The sequence below is a fragment of the Ursus arctos genome, unplaced genomic scaffold (assembly GCF_023065955.2).
Source record: "Ursus arctos isolate Adak ecotype North America unplaced genomic scaffold, UrsArc2.0 scaffold_31, whole genome shotgun sequence".
Classification (NCBI taxonomy): domain Eukaryota; kingdom Metazoa; phylum Chordata; class Mammalia; order Carnivora; family Ursidae; genus Ursus; species Ursus arctos.
In genome coordinates this window covers 7,993,614-8,007,070 of record NW_026622997.1, presented here as the reverse complement: position 1 = coordinate 8,007,070, position 13,457 = coordinate 7,993,614, and the positions used below count along the sequence as shown (strand labels likewise).

The following is a 13,457-nucleotide window of genomic DNA, read 5'->3' as shown; positions in this document are numbered from 1 at the left end:
AGTCTCTTAAGCGCTCTTAGCGCAGCCACCCCCCATCACATCGTCTTTGGTTTGGTTTATCAAAATCCTCCTCCCCTAGGAGCCCTGTACCTACAGGGAAGACTTGAATGCAGCTAGCCTTTGAGAAAGGCGGCGATATTGCAAGAAAGCCTCCAAAAATTGTGACCAGTAAAGTTGGCAGGAGGCACTCTAAGACTCACCCCCTGAGGTTTGCAAACACATCCAAGCCTGGGCCTCGGGCTGAGTTTTTAACCTTTCTGAGACTCTGTTTCCTCGTGGACAAAATGGAAATAAGAATAAGTACTTTTCGGAGGAGTGGAAAGGCATAGGCGTCAGTATGGGAAGCAGGGTTAAGGGTGGCCATTATAACCCCTGCTAAGGGACCCTTTAATTTGAGTCACTTTGGGACACTACAGAGCTGAAATAAGGAAGCCTTCAATATAAGAGAGAATGAGGTAAAAGCAAGCAGGATCCATTTTGTCAGGTTCTGTTACAACAGACCATTGCTTTTTATGTCAGAACTATCACAGTCCGGGGCGCCTGGGTGGCACAGCGGTTGGGCGTCTGCCTTCGGCTCAGGGCGTGATCCTGGCTTTGTGGGATCGAGCCCCGCATCGGGCTCCTCTGCTATGAGCCTGCTTCTTCCTCTCCCACTCCCCCCGATTGTGTTCCCTCTCTCACTGGCTGTCTCTATCTCTGTCGAATAAATAAATAAAATCTTAAAAAAAAAAAAAAGAACTATCACAGTCCTACTTTTTAAATCTCTAATAGGTCTCAGTAGACAACATTGAAATGTAAAAGGTTAAGTATTTTTACAGGTTTGTTCTATTTGCTAATTATCGATGACTCAATACAAAAGTTAACTTTCAGGTCAATACTTTTAACAGCTTTATTCAGGTATAATCGACGCACAGTAACTACACATTTAAAGTGTGTAAATTGAAGTTTTGAAGTATATCCCACGACACCATGGCTATGATGAAGATAGTGAACATGTCCACCAACCCCAGAGGTGTCCTCGAGCCCCTTTATAACCCTCCTGTTCCCCCCCAACCACTAATATGCATTTTGTCGCTTCCGATTCGTTTGGATTTTCTAGTTTTAGATAAATGGAATCGTAGAGTGTGTACAGGTTTTTTGCCTGCCTTTTGACTCATAATTACTTTGAGATCCATCCATTGTTGTGTGTATCAATAGTTCACTCCTTTTTATTGCGGAGTGGTATTCCGTCACAGGGCCACACCACTGTTTGTTCATTCTTTCACCTGTTGATGTTCATTTGGGCTGTTTCCAGTTTGGGGCTGTTACACTGAAGCTGCCACCCATATGCTTTCATCTCTGGTAGATAAACACCTAAGAGTAGAATAGTTATATCATATGGCAGTAGTATGTGTAATTTCTTCTTTTTTTTTTTTTTAAGATTTTATTTACTTATTTATTTACTGAGAGAGGGAGAGAGAAGCAGAGGGAGAAGAACAAGCAGACTCTGCACTGAGTGGGGAGCCCAGCGTGGGGCTCAGTCCCAAGACCCTGAGATCATGACCTGAGCCCAAATCATGAGTCAGGCACTTAACCAACTGAGCCATCCAGTTGCCCCTGTATGTATAATTTTTTAAAGAACTTAATGAACTGTTTTCCGTAGTGATTATACCATAACATTCCCATCAGTGTATGGAGTTCTGGGTCCTCCCCATCCCCATCAAACAGCAAGGACCACGTCAACTACTTGGTATGGTCAAGCTTGTTCATTTTAGCCATTCTAAGCAGTGTGTAGTGGTATCTCATTGTGGTTTTACTTTGCATTTCCTTATTTACTAGGGAATCTTAGTTCATACTTCGTGTCATACACAAAAACGAACTCAAAATGGTTTATAGACCTAAACATAAAACTTTAAACTATAAAACTTCTAGAAGAAAACATAGGAGAAAACCTTTGTGATCTTTAATTAGACAAAGATTTCCTTTATAAAACAACAAGACCCGTAAAAGAACAAATTGATAAATGGAACCAATGGAGCAGATGATCTCACCACATCTCAACCCTAACACCCTCTCATGCTTCATCCCCTAGGAAACAAACAATTTTTAAAATGAGAATTTATATCTAAAGAATCCAGAAGAACTGTCTGGGGAAACTGAGGCAACTAGTTAACAGCATATTGCCTCACGGTCCTCCTCCACACCCACTCAGCACAGGTTGAAGTGAACTCCTCTCTGCTCCTACAGCTGGGTACTGAGCACTGCTGGGAAAACCACCTGACCAGCAGGCAAGGGTCACAATCAGGCATGGCCCCAACAGCAGCTGCCCCTCAAACACTACCGTGCACTCCCTTAGACTGTGTTCTGTCTCATTTACTCTCAGGACTATTATCCTCAAGCCCTAACCCTATCCAAGCTCAAGTTCACCAGATAAGGTGCTTCTAATTTTACAAAGAAAATGGAGATTATCTGGCTTAATTTCCCCTACACCTTGTCCTTCTACTCAAACCCTTATCTTCATTTGATCCATTCTTACTACCTTCTCCTCCCCCCATTGCCTTGAGTTTCCCCTCCTCTCGTCGAAGGTTAATCTATCCACCTGTGCTCTGACCCTATCCTTCTCCACATCCTCAAGAGCCCCACACTGTCAACTTTGGTGGCTTCTCCAAAGACTCTGTGGTGGGCTCTGAGATGTGCCACCTACATCCCCCTTCAAGAAAGGACTTGTCCCAGCTGCTGGAAATGCTGTTAGCAGACTGTCATCCACTATCACCTCCTTTGGAGTCTGCACACCCTTCCCAGGACAGCTCACATTCGGTGACTGATGGAGGCAGCAGTACAGAGGCCAGGCCATTTCGGCCCAGTGCAGGACAACTGTGAGGGGCCGTTTTTGCTCCAGAGTGCCATGGATTCCGCTGAGGCTGACTTCAAGAGTTGATTCACCCCACAGCATCAGAAGAAACTGTGGATGGACGATCAGGAGGCTGAGTGCAGTCACCTCAATAAAATCTTATGGTCCTTTGGCTCAGGTTCTGGACCTGGAACCCAATAACTAAAGACATGGCCAGGTCCCCTGCAACAGCATATTAAGTATACACAGTATGACCATCCAGCCCCTCCCTGAAGAGACCAAAGGTCATTTACCCAGGTAACACTACACTAGGGAAAACGAAGACCTGAACATCTCAAGAGTCCAAGTTGGAATTGAGATACGGAGACCTGAAGTGTCTTCATGGTCCTCCTGCTAACATGGGGGTGTGCAGGAACCAGACAACACATAGTGTCCTGGTTAAGGGTCCATTTGGCCTGCAGAGCAATCTGGGATCATTCACCTGGTCCCTGAATATATAACTGGGATAGGCATATTTGGAAGCTGGCACAATCCCCACAGGGGGTCCTTGGCCTGTGGAGTAAGAGCTCTCATAGTGGAGAAAGCTCTGCGGAAAACCATGAAACTGCCCCTTCCCCAGCCAAGCAACACTGCATCGAGGGGAAGATGGTGGAAATTAGTGCCAGCCTTAAGGACCCAGAGGCTGTAGTGGTGGTGGTCTTCATCATATTTCTACTTCCCCAGCTGAATTTTGGAAGATGATAACAGACTACAACAAACTCAACCAAGAAGCAGTCCCAACTGCACGGATGCAGTAGCTTTGATAGAGCAGTATAGTAAGGCCGCAGGGACATAATATGTGGCCGGCGATCTGCGATACGCATTCTTTTCTATTCCGATCAGAACAGAGGAGCAGAAACAGCTTGCATTTCCATGGGATGGACAACAACATTCACAGAGAGTTTTGCCCGGGACCATGTTCGCTCCCCACCCTCTGTCAGAACATCGTGAAGAGATCTAGACTGTCCAGACATCCCACAGAATATCACACTGATGCCCTACAGTGCTGTCACCTCCGTTTCACCAATGCCCTGTGTTTAGTTTGCACCTCTGGCTGTATGGGGGATCCCACAGAAAGGGCGACGAACGAGGTAAGAGCCTGAGCTTGGTTTTCAGATAGGTCCGTGCAGGGGCGCCAGCTACAGCGGTTGTGCTGGAGCCTTACTCCGGCAGTGCGCCTGGTCAGCCACGTCGCGTGGCCAGAGCAGGAGCCCAAGGTTAGAGTGCACATAGACTCATGGGCAGAGGGCCAGGCATTGGCTGGGCTGAACAGGAAACTCTGGGGAGAAAGATTGGAAGACGGAAGACAGGACAGGGAGGTCTGGGGAAGAGGCATGTGGATAGAGTGTCCACCAAGGGTGAAGATCACTGGGTCACCTGTTATCACCCAGCAGAGAACACCAGTAGACAGAATGACTCAACAGGTTGATGTTAGCCCCTGTCTTCTACCCCCCCAGGGCTGGTACAATGAATGGCCAAGAACGAAAGATCCGTGGTAGCGGAGGTGGTGGTGATGCAGGAGTCAACAGCATGGAATTCCATTACCAGAGCTGTTCTTGCTGCTCCCATCACCAAACATCCTCCTTACCAACAGAGGCCCAGACTGAGGCTGCCATGGCACCAGGCCTCAAGGAGAACTGACTGCTACCCCCCAAGATATGGGGCTCTTTCCACCCAGAAGGGCCAGTAATTGGTTCTGATGGAATAGAACCACGTTCCAGGTGTGAGCCCTCGTGCCATCATCTGGGCTCTTGCAGAGTGTGTGAGCTTCCAGCATGGCATCACACGGAACATCACGTGAGACGGCCAAAAAGGTGGGAGAGTGGGCCCAGAGCCATGGGAGCCTCTGGCCACATCACACCATCTGTGCCACCCACAAGCTGCCCACCGAAGACCGAAATGCTCAGAGATGGTAATTTAGGAGGATGGAGAACCATCCCCCCAGATCCTCTGTGTAGCTTGAACGAAAGGACTATATATGGTGCTGTGCTCCCAGCGGAAGACCATGTAAGTCAGGGATCCAAGAGTGGAAGCAGGAGCAGCCCCTCTTATCCTCACTCCCCCCACCGGAACAGGGCCGTGTGCTTCCCCAAGCTGCACTTACGGACTGCAGCAGTAGCGGTCCTGCTTGCCAAAGGGAGAACACTTCGTCCAGGGGACACAGCAACAGTTCTGCTCAGTAATTAGCTATGGCGGCCACCAGGCACTTTGGGCTCCTTGTGTCTAGAGCCCAGCAACTCACAAAGAGGAGTCACCGTCCTGGCAGGGGAACAACACCCTCATCATAAGGGGGAGATAGGGCTGCTGTTACCAGGTAGGGGCAGGGAGGAAAATGTCTGACACTCAGATGGGCTACTTGGGTGCCATGCGGTATGCCCTTGCTCAACTGTGACAGCAAATGGACCCAAATATAACTCGGGCCTAAGGGCAGATCCTCCTTCCAGGAAAGAATTGTTGCCCAGTTGCTGGACCACAGGGCCCTCGAGAGTCAACCCCTTTAGGGATGACCTCTGCTACTGAGAGCTGCCTTGCCCCAAGGTGTTTCCTGTGATGGGGGGTGGGGGCAGGAGGCTCTCTGATAGAGGCAAGGGAATAAAGATACAGCCACTTTGGCCCCAAGCAGTCAACTCTGACAGCCATGTGAACTCCAGAGCTCCCCATGAGGTCACCGGAGGCTTTTCCTTCTGCCTCTGCCCACTCGTACTTCCTCTCACTCCCCTGCAGGAGTGTTGATTCCAAGGGTACTCTCTAATAACATGTGCAGACGAAACTTTCTGAAATTGCTTTCTGGTGAACCCAACCCGGGACAGGCTCCTTCTGTAGCCTGTTCTCCGCTCACCTTACGCATTCCCTGGGCAATTTCATCCACGGCCATGAATTTGCTTGTTACCTCATCTCGAAAGTATGCATGTACGGCCATCATTGCTTTTCCTAGAGGCGTGCACAGGCCCAGCTGCCTGCTGGCGATTATTTCTTAACTGTCCCCCACAGCGCCTGGCCCTTCGGTGTGTCCATACCCAATTTCGTCTTCTCTTCCACCCTCTCCCTCCTGCCCTCCCCCCAGCCCTTTCCTTCCTGTATTCCTTGGGCGAATGTTCCGCCACTCCCTCGGGTTTCCAAACCGCAACTCAGGAGTCTTCTCTATTACTGCAAAAAGGGCTGCCCACGGCTTTCGCCCACACTCCTCCCTCACACCCTCACCACCCGCACTTCGGGCCTGGGGCAGACCTTGCCCTTGATTCTCTTGCATGAACTGCTGCCCTGGCATTCGGGCTGGCTCTCTTGCTTCCTCCAGGGGGCCTCTCTCACTGTGGCCAGAGAGATCTGTCAAATGAATAAACTTGCTTTTGTTATTTTCTCTAATGAAAACTTTCTTCAGGGACATTTAGCCTCAATGCCTTTGCAGACATCTGAGGCCCCCGGCCCAGCTGCCAGGCTGCTTCATGGCTGTCCTGTCACCCACCTGCTGCTTTACGCTCTGACCACAAATACCAAACTCCACCAGGCGCCCAGAACCTACCACCACCTCTGCTTGCCCTGTGCACCATGTATTTGCTGCCCCTCCCTGGGCCTGCCCCTGACTTACCTGCTGGAGAAACCACTCGTCCAGAAGTCAACCCCAAGAGCACCCCTCGGGGAAGCCTTCGCTGCCTTGGCGGGCAGGCACAGCCCCTCCTGGCCCTTCAGCTTACCTCCCATAGAGCACTCACTTTCTGTGATGGCCTGTTTCCATGCTCATCGTTCTTCTTGAAAAGCTCCTTGAGGGCAGCTACCAGGTCTGCCAGCTTCGGCGCCTTGCCCAGCATGGACCGTGCACCTAGTAGGCACCAAAGAAATATTGACTGAGTGGCTGAGTGAGTAAATGAATACATGCTGGAAGGATAAATAAGGGCCTCCTCGGGGCCTTGGGCTCTAGGCCTGGCTCCACCATTAATTAGCCTCTACGCCTCTCTTCTAGGTCTCTGTTACCTTAGCTGTAAACTGAGAAGATTGGCTAAGAGGATCTCTAAGGCGCCTTCCAGAGCTAATGCCCTCTGAAGATCAGATAAGAATGCAGAATGGTAACAAGATCCCTGTCGTCCCTCGGCCCTGAGCAGGAGGGTGCAATTCTTCGAGACACCACTAGGTGGCAGGTGGGAAGGAAGCGGGCTGACTGCGGGGTAGCTTTCGCTTTCAGAAAGCAAGGGTGAGTCGCTGGGTTCTCACTCTTTGTAACTCAGGAACTCTGTCGGGGGCAGTCTTTTCTCCAGGCTCTGCAATTTTAGACTCAGCTGAAACAGCAGGTCCTGTTTCTCAGGTAGGCCACAGCCCACAAATGCAAAAGCACCCAGCAGCACACCGCAAAAGAGGCCAGTCTCCCAAGGGTCGGCTTGAAAAGAGGGCAAGAGGGGCATCGGTGCTTTCATTCATCCCTCTCCTCTTTCTGCCACCAGTTTGGGTTGTGAGACTTTGTCTGGCGTGAATTTCAGTAGGAACCAAGCATTACAGGATTTTTTTTAGATGACAGATAAGAAAACTGCTCTGTGGGGAGGATACCGGTTACCTCCCTTCCAGGTGAAGAAAAGTGAGGCTTGGAATGACAACGCACGCCGTCTGAAGAGAGAGCTGCCCCGGGCATGTTCACAGTGCAATCAGTGAGTCATAAGAACATCCAGGATGTTTTCAGCATCACAGGACTCTCTCATGAGATCCTTGGGCATTTAATCCAAAACCAAACCCAAACTCCGTCATACGCCATGATTGGTGATGTGGTGCTTGGTTTCATAATAGGCTAGGTTATGCTACAGTGACATTTTAATCCTGCAAGGGCTTTGGCACTGGGGGGTAGGAGGTAAGGTGGGAGGACTCTGCTCCGTATAGTCCTTCAGGGGACCCAGACCATACCTGGGGTCCCAACAGCAAAAGAGAGATCTGCACTGTTGGGTCAGGCTTCGTGATGCTGTGACCTAGAAGTGACATCTCAAATCTTCCTGTGGCCAGTAGCCAGAACCTGTCACCTGTTGCTGCCTCTCTGTGGCAGGAGGGAGAGGTTTTGTGGAAAATATGGGAAGCAGACAGAACGTCTGATGAGCGCCGAATGTCCCTGCTATAGAGACCACTTTTAGGCAACAGGCTTAAGCAATGAAAACTTGAGCAAGGCAAGAGGACCCACAGCGACTACCACACTGATGTACATGGGCTCATTGAGTGTCCCACCTTGAAATGGCCAGAGTCCCTCACGGACCAATGGGCTACTTACAACCAGGCACAGTTACCAAAAAAAGGAAAATTCCATAGGTTCCCATAGCTCCTCACTCCACCCCATAACTATAGCCGCCCCCCACCACCTCTCGGCAAACGGTCTTTCCTTTGCCGTCCTGCCTGCTGCTCCCGTGCAGTGTATTCAAGAAACTTCTGTCTCCTTTGATCTGCCTTGGGTGAATTCTTCACCGCCTGTGCCAATCAGAATGCCCCACCCCTGCCGCAGTGGCAATGTACATATATACACATATATGTAAGTCATATATGTATGTATATATATGATTTACTGAGAGTTGCTACATCTGCTGTTCAGTGTTTGTCTAGATTCTCCACTGAGGAGCCCCCGTGGCCTGGGGTCAAGAGGCAAAGCCCAAAGCTGTGTTCACCACCCCAAGTGGCCTTTCTCTAATCTAAAGAGCATAGGGGCGCCTGGGTGGCGCAGCGGTTAAGCGTCTGCCTTCGGCTCAGGGCGTGATCCTGGCGTTCTTGGATCGAGCCCCACATCAGGCTCCTCCACTATGGGCCTGCTTCTTCCTCTCCCACTCCCCCTGCTTGTGTTCCCTCTCTCGCTGGCTGTCTCTATCTCTGTCGAATAAATAAATAAAATCTTTAAAAAATAAATAAATAAAGAGCATAGAATAATTCACATTCTGTTCCAAATGTGTTCCTCCCACCAAACCCAACAAACTCTCTGCAACGGAACCCATTAAGTCCGCCTCTGTTCTAGTTACTACGGATGAAGCTTCCGCTGCCACCTGGAGCTACCCCTCCACCTGTACACCTGTCCCCCTTCCTCCTCACCTTCTCAAGGACAGCATACGAGCGATTCATCCCTCTCTCTCCTGCATCGTGGGTTTTCTCCCCTGCACTAGACTGTTTTCATCGGCATACAGACACGATCCTACAAAATATCTTTCCTTGTCTCACACCATTGTGATTCCCTCCCCATGTCTCTGCCCCTCTCCAGCAAAACCCCGGAGAAAGGCTTCCACGGTGTCTCCAGATCCTCTCCTCCCTTTCTCTCCTGGCCTCACTCCAGCCAGGCTGCCCTCCCTTCATGCCGCTGCTCTGGCCAAGGCCACTGAAGGGCTCGAGGCGTCACGGCCTGGAGCCTCAATCAGTCTCTTCCTTGGCGCTGGGGCGGGGCTGATCCCTGGGCTCTGTCTCCTTCCTGCGGCCCGCCTCCCAGTGCCTCTGTGGTTTCTCACTCACAGTCCCAGCCTGCCCCATGAAATTCCCCAGTGACATTCTCTCCTCCAGCTGCTCTCCCTGTGAGGGACCCTCCCCCAGCCTGCGGCTTCCGTACCTTCAACACACCGATGCCTCCCACACTTGTGTCTCTGAGGTTTCCTGTGTTCCAGCCCTGTGCTAGAGTCAGCTGTCTACCCAGCACCCCCACTTGAACGTGTGTTGGAAACTTAAAAGGGTCCCCCACAAAGCCTGCCTTTCCCACAGTCCTCCTCATCTCAGAAAGTGGCACAAGTGGCACCTGCATTCTTCCAGGGAGTCAGGCCGCAAATCTTGGCCTCCTCCCGGACCCCTCTCATCCTCCCCCTGTTCACGTCTCATTCATCAGCAAACCCTGCTGGCTCTGTCCAGACGCGCTGCGGCCAGCTGCTCCCCCTTGGCTCCCCTCTGGACTCCTGTGCTGACCTAAATGGTCTCCTTGCCTCCACCCGCATCCTGATACCATCGATTCTCCACATAATGTAACAGTCAGAGTGATTCTCTCAAAGCAGTTTTCTTCTTACCTCATTTCTGAAGTAGGAGGATTAGGCTCTCATACCAAAATTGTCTAATCCAAGCAGTCTGTTTCCAAGGAAGATCTCGAGAATGTTGAACTTTCTTGGTGCTATAAGAACCATTCATATTTTTAAAAATTTTCCCTATCAGTCCCCCTGAAGACCAGTATTCTCAAGCACATCCACCCCCATCCCTGCCTCCTCCACCCCTACTTCCCCCCCACACACACACCTCTCAACAAGTGCAGACAAAATATTTTTGCCGGCAGCAGCTGTCCCATGCCATTTCTTAGCTCACAAAAGAAAAACCCCTGCCCAAGGTCTAATGTCACCAGACTCTGGCACTAAAGGAAAATAAGATAAATCCTATCACTTTGCTTCAGAGGTGGGGGAAAAAATCTCCAAGTGGATTGGAAACAAGTTGAAGGGTGTCACTGTTAGTCACAGGCAGAAGCAAAAGAAGAGATTTTTATAACTCTTTGAAAAATGTCGATATAGTTTCCTTAACCAACTAAGCTTCCGTACGGTTTTGCCTCACCCAGAGGACGGCTGGTAAGTCAACTCAGTCTCTGCCATTGGACTGGGAGCCCCACCAAAGGCCCCCGAGGGCGCTGCCCCCTTCTTCACTCCGCCCGACTCCGCGGGAGCCCAAATTCTCTTCTTCCTCAGTGCAGGTGCAGATCTGGCTCGGGATCCACCGTGAGTGGTGAATGAAAATGTTCCTCCCTCATCAGGCTAGGCCAAGGGAGCAGCCTACATGAACACCCACTTGTTTTAGAGGAGGAAACACACACAGGCTTTAGGAGAGCAAGGCAGGAAAGGGGCTTCCAAGAAGAGGCAGTCGGGCAGCCACACCGCGTGGCAGCTGGTCTTTGCCTTACTGCCTCCGCTTCTTGCAGCAGCTGTGATGACACGCTGAGCTCTGAGCAATAGAGTATTGAACCTGGATCTCCAGACAGATTGCTGCAGAGACGAGTCAATAATGAACAATGGTGGGCAGGGCACAGACCAGCCAGTGAGGGGTTGAGGCGCCAAGTACTCACAGGTCAGGAGCTTGAGGAGGGCTGGGTCAGGCCGGACAGGTCGTCAGGACCTGAACGAGGGGATGGGGGATACCAGTCAGGCTGTGAGAAGAGGGTGTGCTGGGGCCAAGGGGGAGATGGATGTGGGCAGACCCATGGGCAACTCGTATCCTGGGAAGTAGAGCAGCCCAGCGGGTTAAAAGCAATGGCACCCACTTGAAGACTCTCCTGTCTCAGTTGAGCCTCACAAAAGTCCTGGGAAGTCAGTATCATGATTCCCAAGGAAATGCACGCTCGCGGCATAGATGAGGTGCTCAGAGGCACACAGGGCCTGTGGCAGGGCCGGGCCTTGGATTCTGCATCTACCCGGAAATCCTCTCTCCCCAGCCGATCTGAGGATGCTGAGGATGAAGGGGGAATTCCCCCACACAACCCGAATTTTTAGTATTTCAATTAAGTGTAGGCTTCCATATGATTTTATCTTGTGACTCGATCCTTTTTAGATGAGCAAACTCATACATAGGGAAGGATTCTTTTCATGGACAACGTGTACCCTTATTTAGTGGGGAAATATGTGATGGTCCATATGTGCGACTGTGTTGGGAGGTTAGTTTAAGGCTCTGGAACACATGTAGGGTTAATAAGATACAATAAGACTCCCCAGGAAGCAGAGACAGCTCTGCTATCACAGGGAAGATGGAATTTATACCCCTAGTCCAAATCCGTGCCGAGTGAAAGACCATGCTGTCTGCTGGGTGAATCTTCTGATGCTTTATTAGAATCCTTGGCCTGACTTCAGAGCCTTATGCCAGAGATAAGCCATCATGGAGGATGGCAGAACAAAAGACCGTTTCTCTCCATCTCTCCCTCTCTCTCTCTCCCCTCCCGCACCCCGGCCCGTCCCCCTCCCTCCTGCTGAAACAGATCATGTGATGCTGAAGCAGGGATCTTTCTGCAGAGGCCCTGTGGATGGGAGGGGCAGGTGGGCTGGCTGTTCCGCACACTGTTGAAAGCCTTTCCCCGCATTGGTGCCGGGACACTGCATGAGTCATGGCCTGTCTGCCAGCCCGGTCACTCGGCCCTTCTGATTCCCCACACATGGCCCTTTGAGTCCCGATGGACTCGAAACCTCCACCCAGTCGGTAGATGGTTCTATTCTCGGCACAAAGGAGATCTCCTTTGCAGAGAATATGGCTGCCCCGGAGGGGGCCCATTTCTGCACTTGTTTTTTCTTCTTGGCCTGAAAACAAGCACAACTACCCGATATATAAAGATGCAGCCCACGAATGCAGCCGTGTTTCAAGCGGAGTCAGGGACTAAGCCAAGGAACAAATGAAAAGCTCCAGTGACAGAAAGTCCATTCATCGGGTTCACTCAGCAAACATTTACTGAAGCCATCTGGGCTCCAGGCACTGCACTGAGTGCTGGAGAGACACAAAGATGGCCTTGAAACCAGGGACCACACCTCCGGAGGGCCGTCCGCTCCCCGCCACTCCTCACAGGCAGCCGCGCGGAGAGGGAGACACAGGCTCGCAGCCGCGGCTCGGCTCGCCATGCACGCCCCGAGGGAGCTGAGCACGCGTGGGAGGTGTGTGTGAACGTGCAGCGAGATGAATGAATCACACAAAAGGAACCAAGGCACAAAAGAGCACATACTGTCGGGGTCTATTTCTCCAAAGGCCCAATACGATGAAACCAAGCCCCCATGCTATAGGTCAGGGCTGCAGTTACATTTCGGGGCAGGGGTGGGAGGGAGAACACCGAGGGGCTTCTGGAAGGCTGGTAGTGCTCACTAGGACATGCATTGAGCTGAACGCCTATGATCTGACAGTTTTTTTGAATCCAGCCTTCAATACTCTAAGAATCTATTTATGCCCATCTTTACATATTTTTGGATACTGAATCAGAGAGCGGGAGGCCTTTAAAGGCAACTGTTCCATGGATTATCTTTGCCCAAGACCATGTCTAAGGAATTCTGTCCCCTTCAGTATCCACCCCAAACTTTAGGATGTCTTCCCCTGAAGGGTCTTCTTTATGGCCAATCGCAGTCCGTAAAGTAACAGCCATCAAGCCCACTGATCGTAATGATGGCCTCTGTTTGGCACAGAAGGCCATTCTTCTTATGGTGAGTTCCCAAGCAGCTTTTCATCTGTTCGTGCACATGGTTATCCTCCAAACATGACTGAGTTCCTACTGTGTGCCAGGCACCAAGGATATCAAAAAATGGAGACAAAGCTCTTTTTAGTGAAAGAAAGGGACCAGCACAGCAGGTGCTTGGCTGAATATAAACGAGAGTGACTCCGCGGAGTTTCCCAGAGGACAGGCAGGGCTAATAGGAGAGCTTCCTGGAAGAGGTGAGAATAGAGCAGAAAGGCAGGATGAGGAGTCACAGGGACCAGGCTGGGCCCCCAGGGGGAACAGGCAGGAGAGGGGAGGAAGCCGGCTGGAGGAACTGCAAGGTGATCAGAAGATAGGACAGTATGAGAACAAAGGCGGGGCCACAAGGCGGAGCCGCCTGGGAAGCTGTTAAGAGCAGCAAGATGGAAGAGAAGGACAGAGCTACACTCAGCAAGATGCCCCCAG

At 51.0% G+C, this 13,457-nt stretch overlaps 1 long non-coding RNA gene across 1 annotated transcript; it reads right to left on the bottom strand.

Annotated features, from left to right (window-relative positions):
- Positions 1–872: 872 nt before the first annotated feature.
- On the bottom strand, positions 873–7,510 carry LOC123001728 (uncharacterized). Its single transcript, XR_006410940.3, has 3 exons — positions 6,839–7,510; positions 6,580–6,686; positions 873–1,353 (listed from the first exon to the last, which is right to left on the bottom strand). It is a non-coding gene; the product is annotated as an uncharacterized LOC123001728 (long non-coding RNA).
- Positions 7,511–13,457: the final 5,947 nt, after the last annotated feature.